Here is a 19,834-nt window from a genome sequence, read left to right on the forward strand (position 1 = left end):
GGATAATGGCAACCTGCTGTTCATGATCTGAGAATGCCTGCCAAAGCACCGCCAGCCCATTCTTATTCTTCTGATTATTTCAGTCTCACTGTAGAACGCATTATGAATAGTTTTGGCTATTGGTGACAGTAAGGAGACGGCGGGGTAGTTCGTCAGTCTCCTAATTTATTGTGTTCGTGAAGTCTCTTATTGTTTTATGAACTTGAAATTTCGATGGATAAAGGGTGAGCTGAAACGCAGCGCAACTCTTTATAAGTGCTACCGGAATGCCATTATATCCAGTAGACATCGTGTGTATCAAAGTTAAAATTATTTTAATCTCTGTATTGTTCGCAGGAATAAAAAGAAAAGGCTATAGTGGAAATTGTTACTTCCTGTTTATTTTGCCTTTGTTATGTAGCCTCGATATTTGAATGATGCGCATAAATTGTGCTGACAAAGTAGCTTTAATCACGTATTCATGACCATGTTACTAGTGATCGAAATACTGCTAACGCGCATTCCTGGTAAGCGTGGTCCTCAGTCCTATCTATGCACAGGATGTGATCGATTACTCAAAAAGAGCTTAAAGAGCACAAATAGAAAAAGTCAAGTTAATCTGGGCTCATGTGCTACTTATTTAACTGCAAACATGCACATTTTATCGTGACACCGAGCTTTATCCGCGAATTCTTCCCATCATGTTCTCAAATATGATAAGTGTCTCCTTAGTTCAAGGTAATTGCTCGCAAATAACCAATGAGCACATTTCATCCAGATGTAGGCAGAGGTCCATTGTGGGAATTTTTGATAAGTTTAGCGCAGAAGCAACCGAAATGCGCTAAGGTACCTTGAAATCGGTGTCGTCACGGCGGCACCATGAACTTCGTTATGCGTTTTGAGAGTACATTAAACTGAAAATATTATCTTCATTTCATACGCTAACAATCACTGTTTTTGCGGCCTAATATGCCAGCCTTAATTGAGTTATTAAGCATGAAACGTTTTTAGCTCCCTTTGTCGGCGGCCTTGAAGTGACCTTAAGCCAAAGGTCAGGGACGTTATTTGAGCACTCAAACGAGAACATCCGTTCAAGTTCCGAGAAGAAAACGAGATCATCTGGGCAAGCAGTCAAAACTTAAGAAAGTGCGGGTTATGGCCCCCAACCTTTGGTACAGGCGCGCATTACATACGCTGGCTACTGCCCAAACAAGTTACAAAAGATATTGCTTTCGAGTTTTTCCTAATGTTTGCTCACATTATCACTCAAGCTGTAACTTCTAGTATACTGAAGTTTTATTTGTCATTTCCAATAGCGGCGTTCAAAAGACAGGTACAGGGAACCATACACTCAATTGTGATCTTTTGACGCCGGCGATCCGTGAGTTTCGCGACGCGGGTTTTGCGACGCCTCGAGAGATGGCGCCACGCAGGGACTTGCACCCACTGCGGTGGCTTAGCGGTTATGGTGTGTCGCTGCTAAGCACGAGGTGGCGGGATCAAATCCCGGACGCGGCGGCCGCACAGAACACCTATACAAACTTAGAGAAGGGAAACTGTACCTTCCACAGTGCTACGGAAATAAGCGTAGCGGTGGCGTCGTGAACTAAAGTATGTGACCACGGGTGGCGCTGTACAACAGGAAACGGAAACGGGGTTTTGCACAGTATGGTCGCTTTACCTACTGGGTTCTGGCTGATGCGCATCGATCGTGCTCCCGCCAGTTAGGTTGCTGTGTGGCAAACGTAGCGCCTACATATGTATGTAGGCGCTACGTTTGCCACACAGCAACCAAACTGGCGGGAGCACGATCAAGGCGCAGCAGAATATATGTAGCGCTGAGTCATATCAAGTTAAGGCACACTCTGAACTGACTTTTAAGGGCATGCCGAGCGGTTTTTCGTTTATTACGCCGCCGTTACCCCGATCGAGTTGTGCCGCCGCGCTCCAGCTGTTGCATTTCGTGTAGGGCTACTGACAGAGTGCGGTTTCCAGGTGGCACGATGGCCTCGACTGGAATAAACGCACACACCAAAGATTGAGTAAGCTTGAAAATATTTTATTTGCATTTTACAAGTACAACAAAAAGCACACGTCTACGGATCCACACAAACGCGGTTACATAGTCAAGAACATAGTCAAGAAATGGCTCATTAATAAGGGTAGCACAGACGCACAAGAAAGAAGACCTAAGCTACAAAACGTACAGTCGGCTGCTAAACATAACTTCCCTGTCACCGCGTGTCACTTTTATACAGCATCTTTAGAGCACTACCAGGCCGGGTAATTTGGCGAAAAGAACGCAACAGCTTACGGCCGTCAGCTGCCTCTTCCTTACGGGTGTCATAATTATCCTAATCTCCGCATCAACGTCGTGCAAGTCCGCATACAGGTATCTGTATCTGAACCACATGTGCCAGCTTAATACATGTGTAGTGAAATTATGATAACCACTGCGTCTTATCAAACGTATTGGTTTTGCAAATGCGCATTACAGCTGACGGAACGACATACTGTAAGTGAAGCACAAGAGAACAAGGACAAAAGGAGGATGCAACACTTGAAGAAGTGAAGAATTAGTAGGCGTACAGCAAACAAGCGATGACGGAGAACACACAATGATGCATCGGGTGTTCTGTGACATCGGTTTGCGTACTTACGGTGTTATGGAGATCAACGGCATAAAAACGTACCTTCAAGCGTATTCCGTCAACCTCCGCCGCATTCATTATGATAATCAACGCCTAAACAAAATGAGGCACTATTTTTTGCCAAGAGTAGACCTCTTTACAGCAAGTCTGTGTAATGACTCGCAGACGAAACCAGCATGCTTTCGAAAATGTTTTACCGCCGTAGTATTCGAACGCCAACGGCCAGGAAACACATCGATACCAATAGGCTGTCGGCTGTCGGTTGTTAATCAAGTACAAAAACCTTGACGCTATGACTAAAAAGCAGCTTCAACAATCAAATTTAAAAAAAAATCAACTGCCTATTTGCCTGAGGTAAAAAAACATCCTTAGACACCTCGATTGTTCATGTCAATGGTTTGTGTAAATTAAAAAAATCAGCATGTTCAGCGCGCCTAGCAGAGAAAGCACCAATTAATGTATTCGACCAAATTACAGTAGCTCCACTTGCGCGCTTACGCTGAAACGCGCCTCGATTGATTTTTCGCCCTCTGTGGCCATTTGTTGAACTTGAGAGTGTGCGGGGCCTGGCGGCCGCATTTCGATGGAGGCGAAATGCAAAAACGCCCGCGTCCCGTGTTGGGGGCACGTTACAGATCCTTCGGTGGTCAAAATTAATCTGGAGTCGCCCACCGCGGCGTTCCTCATAATCGAATCCTGGTTTTGGCACGTAAAACCCCAGAATTTAATTCAGTCTTCTTCTAGCTGGGCAGTACGCCCCTTCTCCCTGGCGTCTTTCCCCGCCTGCCTTGCGACCTTCAGCCGGTTTTCTTCTCGCTGGACAGCCTCCATATGGACCAGCGCAGTTTGGGCAGCCTCCATATGGACCGTGGTGCGGTGCGGTGTGGAGGGGTGTGCCGTTTTGAACATGCGCTACACCCATTTTAGGAATGTGGCTAGTATATCTACAACCAATCTGCTCTGCCTGTCGCGATTTCATGCTTACATCTGCTCTGAATTACGAGAGAGCCTGCAATCTTTTTGTTTCTGTAGTTATCTCATATAAGGGATGTCACGTGAGAGGAGTGTAAGTTGCAAGCTCTGTCTGACGCGGTGGGTCGAGCGCTTATTATACAGCGACTCTCGCGCGAAGGAGCTAATACGTTCGAGCCAGGTGAAACTGGGAGTCGTTCGCAGCGCGCAAATGACACGGCACGTGTTTACGCACGTAATTACCCGCGCCCGCCGCGCGCCCTCCATATTCAAAGTCGAACGCGTTTCGGTCATTTCTCACGGCGACAGCCGACCGGCACATTACGCTCAAAATCAGAAGGCTCGCGCTCAAAGGCAAAAGCGCAAGCTCGGCACCTCCTCGTTAAACATCCATAAGGGTATCCGGCTTCCCGCTGTCGAAGAAATAAACAAGAACCAAGCGGCACCGCCCCCTTGAATCCTTAAGTCTGTCGCCTTCGAGCACATACTTGTGGGAAGCACATGCGCGTATAACAATGCGGCGACAACCAAAAAACCAACGCTCAAAAGATCGAGGAGTACCGGAAAACGACACCACTAACGCCCGCAGCGCCGCCTTCTCCCCTAGAGTGGTGGGGGGTCACTGCCGCCAACGCAAACAAAGATTAATTGCTCCGCCATTGAGCTCGACGCGCGAAAAACACCGTCGAACAAACGTGCACGTGCGTGTATGTTTGTTAGTATACGCGCGCGCTCCTACGGTGCGTGGGAGGGCATCATTAGCGGGGCCACGCGCGGTGATGGGCTAATTACCGGGCTCGTTTTAATCATCACGCCGTGATGAATGGTCTTTTTCGCGGTGCAACCGCATTTTGTTGGGCTCCCGAGTTCTCTCGCCGCTCTTGCCTCTGTTATCCTGTGCGTTTGCTGATTGCGGGCGCCCTTTTGGAGCGGCGAGCGTTTATTAAATATACCATTAAGGCGGTGTGAAAGCAAGCGGACGTTGAGGGCAGTGGTGAAAAAAAAGAAAGAAAGAAAGTCGAATGAAAGGCAAGACGGAGGTGCACAAGGCACCCTAGAAACAAGGCGACATTGACATTATGTATACTCGGTTCAGAATGGCGCGATGAAAGTTTTGCGTCGGGGTTTGATGATTAAGTGAGTGACACCGGAAGAAGAAGGCGGGGAAGGGGAGTAGGTTGGTGACTGTATAAACAAGGCTGGATTTGTTGCGTTGAATGTCGATGGGCGGCGTTTTGGAAACGGGGGAAATGGTGCTTGATGCCACGTAGCGTTGCTGTCGAGCCACCGCTGTTGCTTACACGTTATGGCGCTGTATATTGTCGAGCACAACGAGGTCACGGGTTCGGTCCCTGGACACGCCGAGACCGCTATCTGATTGCCTACCTTCAGACTAGTCTACAGAAAGTCCATTGACACGTGTCTGTAAGGTTAATTGACTTTCTAAAGAAATTAAATATGCGTCTATATACAAAATATGCACTGTGTGCAGGCTAGTCTATGGACAGACTTATGGTCTTATAGGTTTCATTGAGTATTGCGCATATAATGGTTACAGACTCTCTAGTGATACATTGTCTGACAACTTTATCAACCATCGTTTATTGAATGTCCGTAGAATACCTATACACTCTTTATAAACATCATCTCACTTTTTATTGACTGCTGCTTGTACCATGTCTGTAGACAAATTATACAGAATAGCTTATAGATGGTCTACATCTATCTAAATCTATTTTTGTGAGGGGGGAGACGAAAAAAGTACACTTACCGTACCGCGTTTTTTGGCGCATGTTCAATCCTACATTAAGGAAAATGAGACTCTCCTAGACGAGGTTTTGCCTTAATTGCGACGTAATAGTTCGTCATTTCTGGGAAGACGAAGCGTCAGGGTAATTCTAGCTCACATGTAACTCTGACACACTATATCAGTGCGCAGGTTACGCTCTCATTTCCCTTCCTCTCCGCAGGGTAGCAAACCTAATTCATCGATGACACTACGGAAACGTATCTCTCCGTTTTCAAGAATTGCATGTCTGACAAAATGAAACCACAATGAGATGATGAAGGAAATGATAAACAAAGAAAATTACCACAATAAATCTGTACGTATAATATTTAAATATGTCAAAACTTTCTTTTCCTAACAGAAGAGAACGAACATTAAAGTGCAAGAAAGCCCAGTTCTCCCACTGGTTGGAATCGAACCCAGAACCTTCACATGACGCCCGCGATGGTGTAGCAATCTGGTTACGGCGATTGGCTGTCATGACGTTACTTTGTTACGCTTTGTTACGTTGCTTTGTGTATGTGGAGCAGGCAACTAGCCAATAAATCAGCGTGAGCTACGTGCAAGCAAGGTTTGCAATGTTGGTTATAGCTTTCCACCTTCTTTTCTTTTGTCCTTCAATAAATATATGCCTTTTATTGCAAGTATAATCATAGCCAATGAACCATACAACTAAAGAAAAATGCGGTACAGGTCATATATATATATATATATATATATATATATATATTTATGTGTGTGTGTGTGTGTGTGAGCGCCGCGGTAGCTCTATTGGCAAGAGAATCACACGCGTAATGCGATGACGTGGGTCCGTGCCCAACCTGCGGCCATTAGTCTTTTCATCCACCTTCATTTCCCTTTATCTACCATTTGTTTAGCCCAAATAGAAACTACAAGTAATTTCCTATATGCGCCCCTTGGTGTCATTGTTTGTTGGCTTCTTATGATATGACTACTAAAGATCAGGTATGTTGGTTCCCTTTCTTTTCGTTCATTATATATATATATATATATATATATATATATATATATATATATATATATATAAGCACGAGAAGTCTTGCTTCTTTCCTCGGCAACATATTTGGTGGAGGTGCTGGGTGCTGCTGTGCATGACGGAGCTCCGAAGCGGACGTTGCCTGGTAACTAACATGACGACAGACGGAGCCTGTGCAGAGACAGCCACCATGCCGACAGAAGCAACCGCTACCTCTACGCCGACAGTCATCTTGTCTCAGCCCTGCTACCCAGGAACGTTTTCCGAGACCTGCACAGTCTTGACGTCGATGAGTGGCTCCAAAGGTACGATCGCGGCAGCTCCCATAACAGGTGGGACCAAACCGTTATGCTGGCGAACATAATTTTCTACCTTAAAGGCACGGCACGGGTCTGGTTTCCAGACGACAATGAAGAACACACGAGCTGGGAGCAATGCAAGCAAAACCTCCACGAATTGTTCGGCGAACCTGTTGGCCGTCAGCGAGCTGCGCAGAAGGAACTTGGGCCTCGCGTCCAGACGTCGACCGAATCATATTTGACATACATCCAGGACGTTCTCGCCCATTGCCGCAAGGTTGACAAGCGGTTGTCTGAAGTAGACAAAGTGAACCAGTTACTGAAGGGCATAGCGGATGACGTTTTTAATCTTCTAGTATATAGGAATTTTTCCACCATCGCCGGCGTCATTAACGAATGTCGACGCTTCGAAGAAGCAAAAGGTCGTCGTCGCATCGCACACCAGTTAACGCGACTTTCAAGTACGGCAGCTACGTCGTGCGAGGACCTTCACTCAGCGCATCCGCGAGCCTCGTACGAATCGTTTGCCGCGTGATCGAAGCCGAGGCATCGGTTGGCTTCCCGGTCTCTTCTAACGATTCTCGACCGACAATTTTCCTTGTGCAGTCTGTCGTGCGGGGAGTTGGCGAACCTTGGAACTCTGCCTCTCTGTCCCGTCAACCGATCGGACGCCTACGCCTTTCCTACGATCCCTTCTTCACGACGCCAGTACCTCTCTCGGCCTTTTCGCAATCCAGCGGAATGGCGAACACCCGATGGCCGGCCGATCTGTTTCAACTGCCTACGCGTTGGCCACATTTCCAGTCACTGCCGCAATACCTGGACGTCATCCCAACATCAGATCCCACAGAGCCATGCAACTCTGCTCAGGCGCCCTGATCTACACGGCAGAGTAGTTCATCCTCACCACGATGTCCCCTGTCTCGCTCACCCACTGTTCGCCATTCTCCGTCCCCCATGTACCGGCGCTCTACGAGAAACTGGTGGGTGCAGCTCCGAGGGGTGATGCTGCTAGAACGACCCGGACTGCAATTCTTCTACTGGCCTTACCGACGGATAGGAATTTATTTGATGTTTATGTAGATGGTGTCCCTGTCACTCCTCTGCTTTATACCGGCGCGCACATCTCTGTGATGAGCGACCAGCTTTGTCGAACGCGCACTGACACCTGCGACGCCCTGTGTTGTGCGAGTCGCTGACGGAAGACCACTGGTTGCAATAGGAATCTGCGCCGCTTACGTTGGTGTTGCTGGCCGCCAAACATATGTTTCTTTTTATTACTGTCCGTCAAGAGTGTCCCCGTGACGTTATTCTAGGCCTAGATTTTCTATCCGCTCACTCTGCTCTTATCGACTGCTCCGCTGGACTTGTTCAACTCGATTAGCATTGCTCTGACCCTCCCCTTGGATTGGATTGGATTTGATTGGAGCAACCTTTATTTGTGCCTGCAGTTGGGCCAGGATGTTCCTAGCAGAGTGTGCTTCACCGAGCAGCTTAACTCCCCCACAAGCTATGACCTGCGTCCTCCTTTCTCCAATTGCACCTGTGCCTGATGGTGACTATGTCGTTTCTCCACTCGCGGACGTCCTCCTTGCCCTTCACGTTGCTCTTCTGAAAACAGGCGTCACTATCACCAACAACTCCCGAATCGGCGACCGGAATTGGCGACAATCTTCGGAATTAGCGACCCCGTCCTATATACCGCAAGGCATAGCCCTAGGTACGCCGCCCTCCTCCCAAGACTGCCATGTATCAGCATTGACTGCTGATATTACGTCTTCTTCAGCCCCAAAGCTCGTGCTCCTTTCCACAAACCTGAAATATGCCTCAACCTTCCAGGAATTACGAAGAAAGCTGAATATGACCCCGTTTGCCCTGAAGCAGGCCACATTAAAACTTGTGCACAGTGGCCGCGTACATGTTTACATCGATGGCTCAGTCACAGTTCAGCTGCCGCTGCGGTGATACCAGCAGGACGTCACATGTATCATCAACAAGAGCCGCTGAACTGGTAGTCTTGCGTGCGGCTCTTTATTTCATTCAGGAGGAACTACCCCATGCGTGGTCAATCTTCTGCGATTCCAAAGCAGCGATTCCAGATAAGAGAAGTCTACCATCACATAGTTGACGAAGGACACGATATAATGTGTCAGTGGTTGCCTATAGTCCATACATGGCAAAGATCGAGCGGACGCAGCTGCCCGATCTGCCCATGACAGCGTCAGCTGCGTTGTCATTCCTCTTTCGAAAGCCGACGCAGCGAAAAAAACTTTCTGCGCTTGTGCGTGACCTAACATTAGCTCAATGTAATTCATCCGAATTCACAAGTGCACGCCTTCATACCCTGGACCCTAATTCGCAGTGCCCGTATTTCGCTCGACCTTCCGCGATGTAACTGGACCCTTCCAGTCAGTCTATGGCTTGGAGTAGTATCTTCAAATGCGTACTCCTTTCTTCTCGGAATGGTCTACAACCCACTTTGTGACTTCTGCGGCTGCAACGATATATTTGCGCACTTTCTCTGTGAGTTCTCTCGTTTCAACCCGTAAAAAGCAGCCCTCTCAGCCACCCTAGACCAACTGATCAAGTGCCCAGTAACGCAAAACGACACCCTTGTAAACTAGCCGACGCGAACATCAGCGCGAGCCGCCATGAAGGCGCTGCTGCGTTATTTAAAAGACACGGGACTTTGTGACAAATTGTGACTGTACACTGTGTGATGTAGGATGGGACGGTGACAGTGTAATACTAGGAATGCCTTCGCAGAATGAGCGACAGTGCCCACAGAAACAGTTCTGTATCGTATGTATGTGCATGTATGGGGGGTGCGGTTTAATTCTTTTTCCCTATCTCGATCACCTATCGCATTCTTTGCCTCTCCCCGGTACAGGGTGGCCAACCGGAGATAATCTTTGGTTAACCTCATTGTCTTTCCTTTGCCTGCCTCTCCCTCTCTCCTCACACACACACACACACACACACACACACACACACACACACACACACACACACACACACACACACATATATATATATATATATATATATATATATATATATATATATATATATATATATATATATATATATATATATATATATATATATATATATACACACACACACACTCTTTTATTGCCTTCGTAATCTGTGTGCTCTTCATATGGTTAGTAATGAAAATTGAGCCTCTCGATTCCCCTGATACTTTTCACTCGTTGCTAAAGCAGTCTCGACAAATGGCAGTCTTGGTGGTGATTTAGTGATTAGCAAAACACGCGACATAAGTCTTGCTCAATAGGAACCTCTGCGGTGGACCTCTAGGTTCAGCTTCCTCCAGCTTTATGTCTTACGAGCGACGCTGGCAGCACTCTGTCACGGGCGCGCCCATGCGATCTGAATGCGTCTAATGGCGGCAGTGTCACGCTCGCGGGCTGAACTGAATTCAAGCAGCCTGTGATTGAAGTGAAATGCTCGCGCAAAAAACAAGGAAGAAGAAAGAAGAAAACGAGAGGAAGGAAAAACAGAAAACAAAAGAAGATGACGATCGCCTCCACAATACCATATATAGCACTCGTGTCCCGTATGTCTGATTCGCAACGCATGCTCCCAAACTGATTCTGTTCAGGGTTCAGCGGGGGTTCCGGAGATGGCGCGTTCGCTCAACAGAGTCGCGCAGGCAGTGCGCTGGATGGGGGAGGGGGTTGGGGCAGAAAACAACAAATCGTTTTGCCGTTCGGATGCAAACAAACAATGAATAATTCACTCACAGCACGCACCACTTCCTACGGCTGTGCACGCGTTTCTCGGCCCAAAGGATTCCATTTCACCCCGAACATCGACAGCACGCACAGTGGTTCGGCCGAAGTGCTCTCACCACCGTTCCTTCTTTTCTTTCTTTTTTCTTTAACCCCGTTTGTTCGTTCACAGTTCCGGAACGACTGCCGCACGCCTGCAGCAACTCCCTGTGTTTTCAATTCTCTAAGGCGAACGCTTGAAGAGAAGCGGAGAGAAGTGGAGTAGTTGAAAGGAGACGGCGAAAATGAAAACGCAGTCGTCGCGAGGACACGCTTCCTTGCTCACATAAAGTCGGCCGGAGCGGGGATTCGGGCCCTCCTAAGGGTCCCGACCCCGAATTTCGGAGGAGTGGGTTTCGCGCCGGGTCGGGACCTCTCTCGCGCCGGGGAGGGGGTTAGGTTTCAAATGTTTTTGCGGGGTCGGGTTATATAGCCCTGTCGCCACCACTGGCAACACCGCCGACGCCACTTTCAGCATCCCTCCCCCCTCTCTCTCCGCCCCGTTCCCTAAGTCTCCCCGCTCCGCGTCGATTAAGAAACACTCTCGACTGGCCGCCGACCTCTTTCTCTCCCGACGTTGGCTTCCATTCTATGTCACCTCCTCCCAGCCCCATTTTTCCACGGCCGCAACCAGAGTAGCTGTGACAGTGGCGACGCTTTTGCGAAAGAGCTGCCTATTGCGCGCCTCGTGAAACGCTTTCGTCCATTCATCGACCCTTTGTCTGCAACGACGACACTTGGTCGTCGGCGGAAGGCCTCATTCGCTTAACGCTCCCCCCCCTCTCCCCCTTTCTATGGTCAGAGGAGAAGCACACTAACATTGTGCTAGGCTGCAGCGTTCAAATTCACAGCGTGCATTGAGCAGGAGAGCGTGCCGAGCGTGCAGGGCGAAAGGGGGGGGGGCGCACTCGTTGACTCGCGCAAGAAACGGGGTCTGAAGCGCATAGCCCTGTCGAAGAAAAGGGGTGCTAACGCAGTTAGCGGCGTCGGCGGCGGCTTCGAGGACACCGCCGCTGGGGTCCCGGGATGCGCCGAGCGATGGATAGCTGCAGCGGAGGAGCTCCCGCTTTCCCGAACGTCGGGACGCGAAGGAGGGGACGGGGAGGGGGGAAGGGGGATGCAGGGTTGTAGAGTCTCTGGGCGCCGGCGCGCCTCGTCGTCGACGGCGACTCGCGCTTTAAAGCGCCAACTCGATTAGTCGCAGCTGCGGAAAGCCCGACGCGTGCTGCTAGCGCGCGCGGTCACGGAGATGGATGAAGCGGCCCGGTCAACCAGTGCCCAAAGCGTGGACCGATTCCCTATCGCGCGACCCGTTACGGCCGGGTTCAAAGGGGAGCGCGTGGCCCCGAGGTTCAAAAGGGCTCTTGTCTCGTCGGGCCGCGTCGGGTGTGTGCGTATGTCTGTGAACTCTCCACTCTGGCGGGAGGTTGGTTCGACGCTGGCTGCTTGCAGCCTCGCCCGTGGACGCGGGTCGCTTAGGGAGCAGACACGCCCGTCTGTGTCGCCGCAACGCGGACCGCGCTTCGAGCTTCGAAAGCCGGAGTCGGCCCAGTCGAAAGAGCGGATCGTCGCTGGGGTTCCCGGGAGGAAAGGAAGATATACGACGCTGCCGCACTCGGTGACCGTTGAGGAGACAGATGAATGGTCTTTGCCTTCCGATGCCAACCTCCTCCGTGTCTTGGGGCCTGTGTTTTCTGTGGACTCCTTAAACCCTTTGGTTAGACTATGCCACTTCTGCGCCGGAAACACACCTACAGAGATGACCCCGCCGACTCTACGCTCTTGGCGCTCATAAGCTGCGTTTCCTTTGCACGAAAGTGCCAATAAAATTGAAAAGGTTCTCAGCCATGTAATTTTCATTTCAAACGCGCATATATGGTGTAGTGCAAGACGTCTGAGTCAACAAGTTCACCAAGTGAAACGGACTCTGATGTGTACACTTCTTGCTTGGCAATACCGTCCTCGATACGGCCCGTCTGGACGCTGTGTATGAATGCGAGAATGTTAGATCAGGATTAGAGGATGTGACGCATTCTGTCATAAACGCAACTCATTCATTAGCATTGTCTCCCGTTGTGTTATCGCTCTGAGCCGTATGCAGCATTAACGCCGCGTGTATTCATTTTGGCGCGTACACGTATGGCCTCAGAGTAACCCGAGAGCAGCCACGATTGGCATCTGGTGGCTGTTCGTGTAGTTTTGGAGAGTCCACAGGTTGGTGGTACACTCTAACGGCAAAAAATGAAACGAGTTGGAGGGGGGGGGGGTGGAAGGAACGGCACCACTGGCTCGGCTGAATGTAGAAGTTCTTTTACTTTGCGCAGTCATTTTTTGGGTGAAAAGACAACGGAATCTTGCTTCTCTCTTTGGGAAGAATTTGAACCTATGTCCCTCACGAAGCTTTCACTTAAGACTGGCATCAAGTGATTCCTGTAACCACCTGGTGAACTGGGAAGTTCGGTGCATGTTAGCAAAACAACACAACAATACTAATAACAACATTTGGTAAACATGAGAAAACAAGGCGAAGACGACAAACCGATGGTCAAGAGGGTCCATGGACCCTCTCTCGACGACCGCGACCTCTTGCAAAACAAAATTTTCGAGCGGTGGCCGCAATTTCTGGCCGCCCGAGTTACCTGAGAAGCACTGCTGTGCTTTTGTAGCATCGGGAGCTGCACATGGACTGCACGGCAGATCGCCGTCGTAAAGCGCTTCGCAGCCTGCATACGCACAGTTCCTCTTTTGACGTCATCGTTTCCCTTCTCATCTCACCTACCCTATTGGACACTCGAGGTGCGTTCGCGCTGTCGCCGTCGCCGTGCTGTCACTATAAAGGCGGAGCCCGCGCGGTCCTCTCCTGGAGGGTTAGAGCGAGAAAACACGTCTTTATTAAAATTCTAGGAATTGCTTACGGCGCCCTCTTGCTTCTAGCGTCCGCAGCAGAGGGGGAACGGGATACGAAGATACGGTGTGAGAGGGAAAGCTGGGTTTCGCACGTACTCCTCCAGCCCATCGCAGAACACGAAGTCCACAAGGGTCCGAAGGATAATCTTGCATTCCTCAGGTAATGTCGTCGGAGAACTTCTACATTCCAATGTCTTCCACGTGGGTTTTCGGCTACTCCAGTTAACCTCGCTGTTTTTCTTGTTGTATTTCTCTGTCTGCCGCTCATGCTGTCTTGTAATGCGTCAGATCTATAGGTTTCCCGCGAACAGTCGGCATCGAGCGTCCTGTTCGCCGAAGTTATCGGAGTAGGACTTCGTATTCAGTTTGACAGGTTCCGTGAAGTGCACTCGAAGCCCGGTATACACTATTACTTTCGCACGCCCCCCCCCCCCCCCCCTTGACTGAACGCGGCCACCGTAGCGGGCAATCGAACCCTCGACATTGTATTCAGTATGGCAGATAGCCATAGCCACTAAGCTCTCTGCCAGTCGCGAGTGGGAATTACACTTATGCCTTCTATACCTGCGTCTATAAAAAAAATAACACCGCCGCATAAGTCTCGTTGATGGGCAGTACGCAAGCTTCGGAACGTAAAGGTGAAAATCGGAAGACGATTGATTCAAATTTGCATTTATTTTCGCACAGAAGAATGCGGGCACATGCACATTACGATTCGCATACGGATCTCGAGCCTTATAAATATGCGCGACTCGACTAATTCTATACTTTTACGCGCCGAAAGGAGGAAGCCAAATTTCGCGCGGAACGGGAATCACTGCGCTGGCGGAATGAGCGCGAAGGGAACGTGAAATTTTTGACGGAGAAGTTGGGGGGGGGGGGGGAAGCTGTATGAACGGCGCCGCAGAATACCGCGCGTTAAAAGAACGGCACCATCACGGACACGCATTAGGCCCGGACAGACGTTCAGCGCGAAAAAACCCCGTCATTTCGCCCGGACCTGTTCGCTCTCAGCATCCGAGGTATACCAGCGTGCGGAGCAAAGAAATCGCGGCCCGCCTTTTCAAACGTTTTCATGCTTCTCAGCTCACGTAGTAATTTCGCCTCTTCACTCCGAATCCGAGAACAAAAGGTAAGAGAAAAAGAAGAAAGAAAAAGACTTTCTCCACGAAAAACTCGCGGTGCGCGAGCCTCGAGAGTTGTGGAACGCCATTTCATGCACCACTTGGCTCTTTCGCTGCATACGCGCGCGTATATGCGACTGCTCGCGATCACATACCGTAGCTTGCACACCCATCCGCTAGATTCAAATTTTCTCTTTTTTTTTTTTCTCAGTCTCTGTTGCTATAGCCTGGTCTTCTTTTTCGGGAGGTTTCTCAACATTGAAACCGTGGGAGCGCTTCAGTACACTGGCAGCGCTGGAACAAATTTTTACATTTCTCTCGGCTCCCGAGCTCGTCAGACTCGCAAACGTCACGGTCAGGACGTCGTCGCCGAGGAGTCTGCATGCAAATTTTCGGGAAACACGTGCTGTCGGCGCAGAGGCTGCGTATAGGCGAGCTCTACGTGGTGCCCTGTACGGCGGCTCGGGGTTGGCAACGTAGCATTAATTCGCGTGAGTGACGCGTGTAAAACTGGTTGGGAATCCGTGGGCTCGGAGTCGACGGAGACGCGAAACGTCAGAAAAACCCGACTCGTTCGCGTATCGGCTTTAAATGGAAACGTATACATATGTACGAAGAAGCGAACAGTTCGAGATTTCAGAGGGTGGAACACCGCAGGTTATGCCTGTCTTGTGACCCCCCACCCCTCGCCCACCCTTGGTTGCGCAACCTTCCTCGTTTTTGAAACACGCACTAGCGTAGATGTCGTGCGTAGATTAAACAAAGAAGGAAAGATTAAAAATACAAGATAAAAACTAGCCTTGTTTCTTTTTTTAGTTTAACTGATGGAATATTCGCGAATTCAATTGCCTGATAAAAAGAGACGAAAAGCTTACGTTGCATAATATTGCCGTCGTTGTGATATTTTCTCGTTATCCTTGAGATGTCCCGGCCTTCTAGAAGAGCGTGCGGAGGAAATTTAAGTGATAAAGTCGACAGCAGTAGGCTTGGAAATGAAATACAGACACAATGCTGTAAAAAATTGCGGTCACGCTAACAGCAACGCGTAGCAACGAGAAACTCACAGTAGTTAACAACGCTGAAACATTTTAGTGCACACACGAACAGCAAATCGTTCGCTCAGTGCGAATGAAAATGAACATACAATAATCACAGTAAGCAATACAGTAATAGCAGAATGTAGAACTACATTAACTACAGTATACAATAACCACAGTATATGATAACTACAGTATATCAAGACTACGGTGTACAGCATATCAAGACTGCGGTATACAGTAACTAATCACATTGAAACAAGAAACACAAGCTGTAAGAATACATGGTTTTGAAACTTGGAGCTTTATTTAGTACTGCAGAGTAATGTTCATAAAAAAAAAAAGGCGGTTTATTGAAAGAAGTTTACTTACAGAATTCTAGGTAGGAAGAAAAAGTCCATAATGAGTGTGCGATCACCACATTATTACTAAGCTGATTGCATGCAGTCTACTATTGTAGGTTGAAAAGAAAAGTACTTGAATGGATTAGTGCGAACACAAAATGGAGTGATTGTTATGGTATGCTTCTGTCTCGTGGCGTATCCCGTAGAAAAGCAAAATATTCTACTTGCATCAGTCTTACAGTGACTATTGATCAATTGATATAAAAACTTCAGTCTGGAACAACAATGGTTTTTTTTCTAACACCTAGAAATTGGCTTTTTTTAAACAGATTCGTCACTGATGCCCTGGAGAAATTAATGAAGGCAACGCGCGCAGCTTTTCTTTGTACTTTTCCTAGTTTGGTAATGTTTCTTTTGGTGAAAGGGGTCCATATTATTGCGCAATAGTCCAAGTTGGCTGTACAGAGTCGCACTGAAGGCACCGATAACTTTTGAGCCCGCATCAGAGAAAGAATATTTTGGTTTGCATTTAGGACAACTTAATTATATATCATTATTCCAGCTAAGATCACTCGTTATCCAAAGATCAAAGTATTCACAATTATTTCAGGTAGCATAGCGTTCTGCATGCCATATTTAAAGTGCAACATTTTTTTCTGCCAAATTAGTTCATAAACACTCTTTTGTCGCGATCGATCATCATTTGTCACTCTTCGCACCCCAATGCAACTTTCTGCGAAACTTGAATTAACAGCAACTTGTCGCGCACGCTATCAATTTCCGAGTATAAAACGCAACCGTCTGCATATAGTTTAACTTTACCTGAGATGTTTTCCATTATGCCTTTAAACTATATAATGTAGAACATGGATTTAAGAACTAAACCCTGGGGAACACCTGAAATGACTTTAACTGTCCTGGAACAGTGATCAAGGAAACATACATATTGCCGTATTAGTGTCAGGTACGCCGAAATTCATTTTAATAGCTGATAATTTTGGAACACATTGTATAATGAAAATACAATTTCATGCGTGGAACATTTATCAAATTCTTTTCTAAAATCCATAAATTTACATCAACCTGTTTGACGTTACTGGTTGTTTTTGCCAAATCTTGCTCTGTTTCGTCGAGCGAGGGCTGGTTGACAGGCTTTTTCTAAACTCACGTTGGTATTTATTGAGAGAACCAATGCTGTCAAGGAACTCTACCATATGATTATGAATTATGCGTTCCCGAATTGTACCCGATGCTCAAGTCAAAGAAATGGGTCGGTAATTCGGAATGCTATTTTTGTGCCCGCTTTAGGTATTGGTCTAATTTTGGCTGTTAACCAATCTTTCGGGAGTTGGCCTTGACGTATTGACCGAGTAAATACAATGTAAAGATATTGCGATACCAACTGAGCATATCTTTTCGGAAAGACTTTTGAATTGCCGTCTGGGCCAGGTTTTTTTTTTACATCAAGTTTCAACATAATGTTTACTATACCATTCTCTGTGAAAGTGACGTTCGATATATGTGGTGTGCATTAAAGTGTGGCGGCATTAAAGGTGTGCGAAGAATTGTTATTGCTTGTAAAGACAGATTTGAAGTGCTCATTTAAAGCGTCAGAAATTATCGTGGAGTCAATAATTTGTTTTCCCTGCATTTAGAGCATGTCGAAATCCGGAGGTTGCAATTCGGAGGCTGCAAATCCGGAGGTTGCAATCGAAATCTGGAGGTTGCAAATTAGGCCATTTTCTCATCATTTGCTTGTCCTGGCCTACTTTATTGTTAAGTTGAGAGGATACTTCCAATATTTGGGTTCATAATGCAGGGTATTAGAGCACTGTTTCTTGTTTCTCTTTATCCTTCTTCAATTTCAAGGCCTCTATAGAAACCTCTAAGTGACTGTGTGTGGCACAGTCACTTACAATATCCTTAAACCCCTCCCAGAGACGATGTATATAATATGAACTGCAAGCCATAGTGTCATAATCATAAGTCATAGTGTCACACACACACACACACACACACACACACACACACACACACACACACACACACACCACACACACACACACACACACACACACACAAAACACACACACACACACACACACACACACACACACACACACACACACACACACACACACACACACACACACACACACACACACACACACACACACAACCTTGGGTGTCTATGTGGACGGTTGACTTTGGCGAAACTGCGTCGTGAGAAAAATGGGCGATCCGCAAAGAGGGAAAAACACGTAAAAAATGCTCGGATTGAGGTCACATTTCTCAAGGAAGTTCCTGTAAACAAAGTAAATTAGCGGCTTTGAAAAGAAAATTTACTATATTTCGGTCCGCGTGAGAAGGGAGAAGTGGAACAACGACGGGTACGACAAGCGGAAGGAGCCGACCGATGACAGCCATGATTGTATGATTTCGCATATTACCAAATGTGCAGCAGGCTTTCGCCTTCTTGTATTACGAGAGTGTAACACCGGCCGAAGTTTTATTTTCAACCTTTAGACTTAGTCAATGGACGCTTTCAATTCCGCAAGCAGTTACACCCAGATTCTTTTCAAGAACCCCATTTTTGTGTTTTCTTTCCAATGTTTCGGCAGTCTGAGTAGCAGTTTCTTTTGTGCCATAGAGAAAGAAAGAGAGAGATAGAATAAACTTTTATTCTGAGCAAGCGCAGTGGGCGCCCTTGCTGGGCGGCCTCCTTATTCCAGGTAGCCGCGGGCCATGACCATCTCCCGTGCCCGTTCGATGAGGCTGCGCTGTCTCTTGGGGTCCGGGTCTGATTGCTTGGCCTCCCACTGCTCTTCGGTTTGTGTTTGATTGTCTATGGTGCCATTTTTTTTCTGACACATCTTCATACCATATGACATACGGTGTATGGGACATTACATTACGTGCAGAAGTACGATTGCTGAGTAGGTGAGATACGGTGCGATAAGATACCCTGAACGTAACTGTTATTTTGCAATTTCCTGACGGTTTACTTCCTTTTCCCTAGTCATGCTGGGGTGAGGTGACGGATAAGTTCTGTCTAGCCTAAAGCCCCTTAAACTTCGTAAAGTAGCGACACTCGCCTCTTCCGCCTTCATTCTTCCTCGTTTCTCCTCTCTTTCACGCTCCCTCCTCGACCGTGGCGCCGCCTACACCACTCGAGCGTAGCAACTGCACCAGCATGCGCTCCTCGCCACTCCGTAGACGCTTCTGGAGCAAAAATGGCGCTGATCATGGCGCTGATGCACGGCGCGAGGACCCACGTGATGCTATTAGGCCAATCGCGACGCGGCGTCGGCCTCGGCCAGAGCGCGCTAGGAGGAGGCGGCATCCTTCAAAGCGTGCCGCTACTTTACGAAGTTTAAAGGGCTTTAGTCTACCCTGTAGTGTTTCACTTCATTCGTTCTCCCTTGGCGCATCTTGTGCCATAGACAACCAAGTGTTTCGGTGGCCTCTGTTTTCAAGTTCGTCTAGCCTATCCACTAACGATGTCAGTTGTTTGTCAAAGTGGACACGGTTGTGTCCATATCAGAAACTTTTGTTTTTTGTCCAAGGCTGTTAAGTTACTGACCTGTATTTCCATACCATAAGTTATCTTCATTAGGGACGTGATTTTTTTTTTCAATGTCCGTTTGATATGACTTAATTTCCTCCATGGAAGATCGCATAGTGCTCTCGCCATGCTCTCGCTTCCCCCAATGCCGAGTAGCTGGCTAGAGGAATGTACCTCAGGCCGACCTCTCAGCATTTCATATCAGTAAACTTCTCTCTCTCTCTCTCTCTCTCTCGCCATGCAATATTTCCCACAGAAGTTTCTTTTCTTTTTTATTTTTTTTAGGTCAAGAGTATGACAGAAGCCCGTCTAGTCGGGATGATACATACTGAAGAGGGAAAGGTCTGGACACCGAGGAAAGTGGTTTAAATTAGTT

Source organism: Dermacentor variabilis, chromosome 10 (assembly GCF_050947875.1).
Source record: "Dermacentor variabilis isolate Ectoservices chromosome 10, ASM5094787v1, whole genome shotgun sequence".
NCBI lineage: Eukaryota > Metazoa > Arthropoda > Arachnida > Ixodida > Ixodidae > Dermacentor > Dermacentor variabilis.